This window comes from Moschus berezovskii, chromosome 6, assembly GCF_049115385.1.
Source record: "Moschus berezovskii isolate FMDL1 chromosome 6, NW_MosBer_1.0, whole genome shotgun sequence".
In the NCBI taxonomy this organism is placed as follows: domain Eukaryota; kingdom Metazoa; phylum Chordata; class Mammalia; order Artiodactyla; family Moschidae; genus Moschus; species Moschus berezovskii.
The window spans coordinates 107,389,929-107,397,425 of NC_142465.1; positions in this window are offsets into that span (position 1 = coordinate 107,389,929).

Below are 7,497 nucleotides of genomic sequence, written 5' to 3' on the forward strand. Positions count from 1 at the left end.
AGTGGAAAGTACAATGACCTTAGCATGGTTTGGCACCACCGGCTTGGTTTGTGCTAAGGCAGCAGTCTAACCTAGATTGTTTTTGCAATAATGTCCTATTATTTTTATGAAAATGACTTGATGTGGCCGACTCCCTGAAAGGGTCTCAGGGTCCCCCATGGATCACAAAGTGAGAACCCCACTAATCTGGAAATTTTGTATCCACTCTTCTGGTCATAGTTATCTCTCTGCACAGACTTTTAGTTGTCCCCCAAACATATTTTCTCCTTCTTCCTGATAATAGAAGCCTCAATTTTTAGCTGAGTTCATGGTTCCCCAGATTTATGTTATATTTGTTATATTTCCCAGCCTCCTTTGCACCTGGGTATGGCTAAATGACTCAGGGTTTTGTTTTGTTTTATATTTTTTTATTTGCCTGGTCCAGTCTTTGTTTCAACACTCGGGGTCTTCCGTTGAGGCGTGCGAACTCTTAGTTGCTTCATGTAGAATCTAGTTCCCTGACCAGGGATGGAATCTGGGCCCCCTACATTGAGAGCAAGGAGTCTTAGCCACTGGACCACCAGGGAAGTCCCTGAATGACTCCATTTTGGTTAATGGTTATAAGTTTGTAAGTGCAGGTGTTAGGTGCAAGCTCTATGGCATGTCCCTCAAGGGAGTGTGAGTGTCCTCCTTTGGGCAAGAATGCAAACATCGTCTTACATACCTCCTGCCTGCTTTTCTCATTTATGTGACCTCTCAGGCTCCAGTAAGCATTCAAGATTGTGACCCCTGACCCAGCCCAATTCTCTCCATTCATTTGTGTATTCAACAAGCATGCCATGTTTACCAGCCCAAGGCATCTGCTGGAACCCAGGGTATGCTGTTGTGCTTAGTTGCTTCAGTCCCGTCAGACTCTTTGTGACCCCTTGGACTGCAGCCCACCAGGTCCTCTGTCCATGGGACTCTCCAGGCAAGAATACTGGAATGGGTTGCCATGTTCTCCTCCAGGGGATATTCTCCACCCAGGGATCAAACTCGCATCTTCTATGTCTCCTCCCTCTCCTACATTGCAGGCAGATTCTTTACCACTGAGCCACAGGGGAAGCCCAAGGAACCTGGGGATGTGATGCTAAATAAACCAAATATGATTACTCTCAAGCCTGTGCCATGGACCCTACGTATTTAATAATTCCATCACAACTGGAGAGGGGCTACAAAGGGAGACACACAGGGTGCTAGGGCAGCTTATCATAGGGAACCTTTCTTTCTTTTTTAAAAAAATATTTATTCGACTGTGTCAGGTCTTAGATGCAGTGTGTGGGCTCTTTCAGCACAGGGGCTCCAGAGCCCGCAGGCTCAGGAGTTGCCCTACAGTATGTGGGGTCCTAGTTCCCCAGAACTTCTGCATTGAAAGGCAGATTCCTAACCACCTGACCACCAAAGAAGTCCAGGGAGCTTTATTTCAACCGGGGGGTTGAGAAAAGCTTCCAGAAAGCATACCCCAGTAACCATTTGGGCCCTGGTAAAAGTGAAAGAAAATTCAATACAACAGAGGCCAAAATGAGACTGAAATTAACTTCTCCTCTGAAAGAAGCCTGGAGGTGGGTGATCCAGAGGTGAGGGGTAAGGGTGGGGAGCAGCAAACCGACCCCAGCAGCAGGATCAGCTCTTTGTATCTTGCTCCACACCGTCATCCTCCACGTGACCCCTCCTCATAGTCTGAGAAAGATGCCAAGGTGCACCAGTTGAATGAAGGTCCCCTTATGGTAAGATCTCCCAGAACACTGTGTAGCTTCTCCCATGGAAGCAACTGTCCAAGTGAAATAATTATGAAATTCTTGTTTAATATCTGTTGCCCTGGCTTCCTCCCTGGTGGCTCAGACGGCAAAGACGCCTGCAGTACAGGAAACCCAGGTTCAATACCTGGGTGGGGAAGATCCCCTGGAGAAGGACATGGCAACCAACTCCAGTATTCTTGCCTGGAGAATTCCATGGACAGAGGAGCCTGGCAGGCTACAGTCCATGGGGTTGCAAAGAGTCAGACACACAGCTGAGTGACTTTCACTTCACTTCATTTCAGTTCACTTCAGGGGCTGCATATATATATATATATATATATATTTTTTTTTTTTTTTGCCACTCCACACATCATGTGGAGTTTTAGTTCCCCGATCAGGAATCAAACCCATACCCCCTGCATTGAGTCCTAACCACTGGACCACCCTTTGAATACTTTCTTAGATATTAAATTTTATTGATATTGATCAATATTAAATTTATGAGGTAAATACACATCCCATTAAATTTACCATTTTAAACATTTTTACGTGTTCACTTCTGTGGGCATTAAGTAACTTCATGCTGTTATACAACCATCACCGGTATCCATCTCCAAAACTTTTTTATCTCCCCCTACTGAAACTCTGTCTCCCTTAAACCTAACTCTCTGCATCCCCTTCCCCCAAACACTGGGCTGTTGAATACTTTCTGAATGAATGTGGAGGGGCTGAAATAAGGATCACAGACTTAAAGGTCTGTAGGAGCCTGCTGGTATTACAGCTGAGAAAAGCAGGCTGGTAGTAACAGCAGAGAGGGGTGAGGACCGAGGTAAACGGAGGCCCTGCCTCAGCTAATGAGGGCAGCCACTAACCGCACAGCTCCAGCCGAGCTGACAGTGGAGGTTGTGCAGGAATGTGATCCCAGAGTCTCCAGCCTCTGCCAAAAATTTCAAGAGAAGGTGGAAAACCAGACATTTATGTAATATCTCCTCATTTTGATGTTGGCAACTAATTTTATGTTTTGTTCTAACACTGAATAAATCACCCAAAGCCTTCTAAGGGCTGGATGGAGCTCAAGGCCCACCAGTTTGCAACCGATGGACCAGACAGATTGTGTGATGCCACCCAGCTCTTGACCTGTGGCCCGTGACTGCCTGTGAAGATGCATTCCCAGGAAGCGATCTCCAAAGAACCTGGCTCTTGAGGCATTGGTCCTTGGGGTTTTCAAACAGGAAAAGAAAAGGGGAAGAGACAGCAAGTTTTTTCTAAATGTATTGAACATTTAGAACATTTCCATAGTTGTGTATTTTATTTAACTGTTGTATCAGTGATCAGGCATAAGTATTATTTTCCAGACCATATATTTAAGGAAACTGAGGCTTGAAAATTTTAAGAGACTTGCTCATGCCCAGTCGCTCAGTCATGTCTGATTCTTTGCGACCCCATGGAGTGTAGCCTACCAGGCTCCTCTGTCCTTGGGATTTTCCTGGCAAGAATACTGGAATGGGTTGCCACTTCCTCCTCCAAGGGATCTTCCTGACTCAAGTATCAAACCCAGGTCTCCAGTGTCTCCTGCATTACAGGTAGATTCTTTACTGCTGAGCCACCAGGAATCGAGCAGTCACAAAGCTAGTAATCACAGCTGATGGATTTGAACTTACCTCCCTGGATGGTCCCCCCTCATTCTACTGGCTCTCCTTTCCAGTAAGAAAGTGCAGAATGGGGGAGACCTCCAAGATAGGTATGTGGGATTAAAAGACACAAACTGCTATGTATAAAATAAGGAACAAGAACATATCATACAGCACAGGGAAATATAGCCAACATTTTGTAATAACTATTTTTTAAATTATTTTTTATTGGAGTATAGTTGCTTTACAATGTTGTTAGTTTCTACTGTACAGCAAAGTGAATCAGCTATACCTATACATGTGTGCACGCATGCTAAGTCACTTTAGTTGTGTCCGACTCTGTGTGACTCTATGCGGCCCCATGGATTGTAGCCCACCAGGCTCCTCTGGCCATGGGATTCTCCAGGAAAGAATGCTGGAGTGGATTGCCATGCTCTTCTCCTGAGGATCTTCCTGATTAGGGATCAAACCCATACATATACATATATTCCCTCTTTTTTAAATTTCCTTCCTATTTAGGTCATCACAGGGTACTGAGTAGGGTGCCCTGAGCTATACAGTAGGTTGTAATAACTTTAAATGAAGTATAATGTATAAAAATATCGCATCACAATGCTGTTGAGATGAATAGAATATTGTAAATCAACAATACTTCAAATGAAAAAAGAAAGATGGTCCAGGGGCTAAGACTCCTTGCTCCCAGTGCAGGGCGCCCAGGTTCGATCCCTGGTCAGGGAACTAGACCCCGTATGCTAAAGATTCTGGATGCCACAATGATGATTGAAGATCCCAAATGCCACAACTAAAGACCCAGTGCAGCCAAATAAATAAACAAATAAATATTAAAAAAGAAAGAAAGAAAAAAACCCAGGACGAGGCCAAGGAAGTCGGGGGGGTGTGAGGCCATCAGGTCATCCAGGGCTTCTGAGGCAGCCTCACCAGGATCCCTCACACCTAGAGAGAGATTTTCCATTTTCTCAGCTCTTTCACATTTGTTAGCACACTCCAGAACTTTTCAGCAAATGCAACTATCCTCACTCTACAGAAGAAGAAGCCACAATTAAGCTCTCTGCCCCCTCACATGACTATAGGAATGGAGCATGGGGATTTCCAGAAATCTCCTGATACAGTTCCTGATACGAAGCTATTTTTACTGCGTGTGTTTTGTCTCCCTCCAGATGGTAGGGAAGGCCAAGTCGGAGTAGGGGAGCAAGACATGGAGGCCAGGCTGCTGACAGAGTGCTGGGGTAGGGCGGCTCTTGGAGCCCGGAGGTCGGAAGTCCCAGGTGCAGTCCTGCGGTGACCTCCTCACCAGTTACTCTGCAGCTGCACTCACAGCCTCTGCAAGGCGGTGGGGCAGGGCTGGGGGCTGGGGGGAGGTGGGGAGGGGTCACCACCGAAGCTGTTCCTAAGGAGGCAGAGTCTGGCAAGGCTGAACCACCTCCACCCTGGCCACATTCCTCCCGACTTTATGCAACTCTGGGAGAGTGGCTCCCAGGCCTCCCGCCCCACAGGCGGTGTAAGCAGGCACATTTCTGAGCCCAGCCTGGGCCCAGCCAGCTGGCAGCTGCAGGCCCTGAAGAAACTGTCAGCCGCAGAGTGGAGCAGACAGAGCCCAGCCCCCACCGCAACCTCCCTCCCTTCAAAGGCCTAGCCCTGTCATGGGGTGGGGCCTCCCAGGGAAACCTAAGTCACCTCCTTTGTGTGTACCTGAACCCCAGTACCTCTGGCTGGTGAGATAGATGGGGCAGAGAACTTTTTGGGACTGTCCTGTCCGGAGGAGATGAGAAGACCAGGTCAGGGTGGGGGACACTCTGGCAGACCTGAAGGAGCACCAGGTGGCCTCTCAGCTGACAAACTTGACTTGGCCAAGCCCTGGACCTCGTTTGGCCTCCAGAACTCTGGATGGCAGAACTGGAGGGGGCCGGCAGGTCCCTGCAGAACTGGGGATGGGGAACTCAGAGAACCCTCTTTCCCGTCTTGGCCTATTTCTCCTTCAGGCACTGTTCCCCACCAGGATGGCAGGGTGCAAGACAGCCCCTACAATTCCTGCCTCCTTTTTGTTTTTAAGATTTTTTTTTAATGTGGACCATTAAAAATTTTTTTTTTTTTTTATGGCTGTGCTGGGTCTTCATTGCTGCGTGGCTTTTCTCTAGCTTCGGAGAGCCAGGGCTACTCTCCAGCTGCAGTGCACAGGCTTCTTGCAGAGGTAGCTTCTCTTACTGCAGAGCATGGACTCTAGGGTGTGCGCGCTAAGTTGCTTCAGTTGTGTCCGACTCTTTGCAATGCTATGGACTGTATCCCGCCGGGCTCCTCTGTCCATGGGATTCTCCAGGCAAGAATACTGGAATGAGTTGCCATGCCCTCCTCCAGGGGATCTTCCCGACTGAGGAATGGAAACTGCATCTCCTGCGACTCCTGCATTGCAGGCGGATTCTTTACCTCTGAAACCCTTGTGACACGGCAGTAGACAACTAATACACCCCCTTCCTTCTTTTTTTTGGCTGGGTCACGCAGCTTGTGGGATCTCAGTTCCCCGACCAGGGCTTGAACCCCGGCCCCGGCAGTGAAACCCTGAAATCCTAACCACTAGGTCACCAGGGAACTCCCCTCTCTTCCTTTTTAACAATGACCTAAGCTGATTCCCCTCATATCCCCCATGGGCTCCCTGCCTCCTGGTCGCCCCTTCCCCTCCCTCCAGCCTGGAACATCGGTTTGAAGATAAACTTGCTAATCCTGGGTGGGTTTGCCTGGCTCCCTGGAAGGCCCTAAGAAGACACAAAAAGGGTCCAAGCTTATCTTGCTGAATGGGGAGTGGGGCTGGGGGCCAGAGGGGCAGGAGGAGGAATGTGAGACCCCTAGGAGAGACCCCACGGAGACAGTGGGGGGGAGAATTAATCAAAGGAGAGCTGCTGCCCGCTGCCCCCACCCCCTGCCTGCTCTTCCTTCCTCAGTGGGTGGGGAAGCAGGTGGCCTCTTGTCCCCTCCCTGTCCCCTTTGTGCAGGAACTCGGGGAAGTCCCTGCACGGAGCCCATGAATCCTCAGTGACTCCTCTCAGAAGCCCAAAGGGCAAGAGGGTGTCACCCCATAGAGAGGAAAATGCCACCCACAGAACTTTCCAGGAAACCCCTGCCCCTTTAAAACCTGCCCAGAGAGCGGGTCTTGGGTCTCCTGGCAGCCCCCCAGCAAGGGGTGGGGATGGTGTTTGACAGGATGTTCAAAGAGACTTCGGGCCTCCCCTTACAGTGCCACCATCCCTGGCCAGCCCAGAGCATCTTTCATGCACTTCTGCCTGTGACAAGACAAGGGTCACCACCATCCTAAGGTTGGGGAGCTCAGGTGCCCTCAAACCGATGCCCCTCCCCACCAGGGCTCTGCAGCCATGAAGAGGCCCCTCTCCGGTTCAGTTCTGTCCCCAAGTCTCTGAGCATTGTGCCTCCACAGGGCAGGTCTTCAGCTGCATGGTCTGTGTCTGTGTTCCTGAGCAGGGCACCCCAGGTCGGGAAGTGGCAGGGGGTGGGGGCAGGGGACAGCAGCAGGCTGTCCCTTTGCAACAAGCCACGTCCATGCACTGCTGCACAACCGCTCCTGCCCACTTGGCCTGCGTTTCTCCTTCAGCCAGGGGGACAGATCCTTCAGCCTGAGTTCAGGCTGGGCGCCCACACACTGTAGGCGGAGGGTTGGGTCCCTCTGGGTGTGGTTGGGCTGAGTCCCTGTGTGTGTACGTGTGTGTGTGCACGTGCGCGCGTGCTCTGCTAAAGCACTGTCTCTCAAGCCCCAGAGGAACATTCTCCTCTTAGACAGACAGACAGAGGGAGGGGGACAGGCTGGCTTGCTGTTCTATTCCTTCACAAATGGATGCTTGGCCCTTTTATCATCTGATGTTTGCAACAATTCCTTTGAGTGCGTCACCATCCCATTTAACAGGTAAAGAAACTGAGCCTCAGAGACTAGCTCTGGTCACATCAGCTTATCCAGGATCAGAAGCCGGGTCTCCTGATCTCTGAAGCTTTAGCGGCAGCCAGTGTCTGCTTTTCTTCCCCACTTGAGGACTTGATCCCAGGACTCCCCTGGGGCTCCGGTGATGTGTTCCGATGGTGTACAAGGC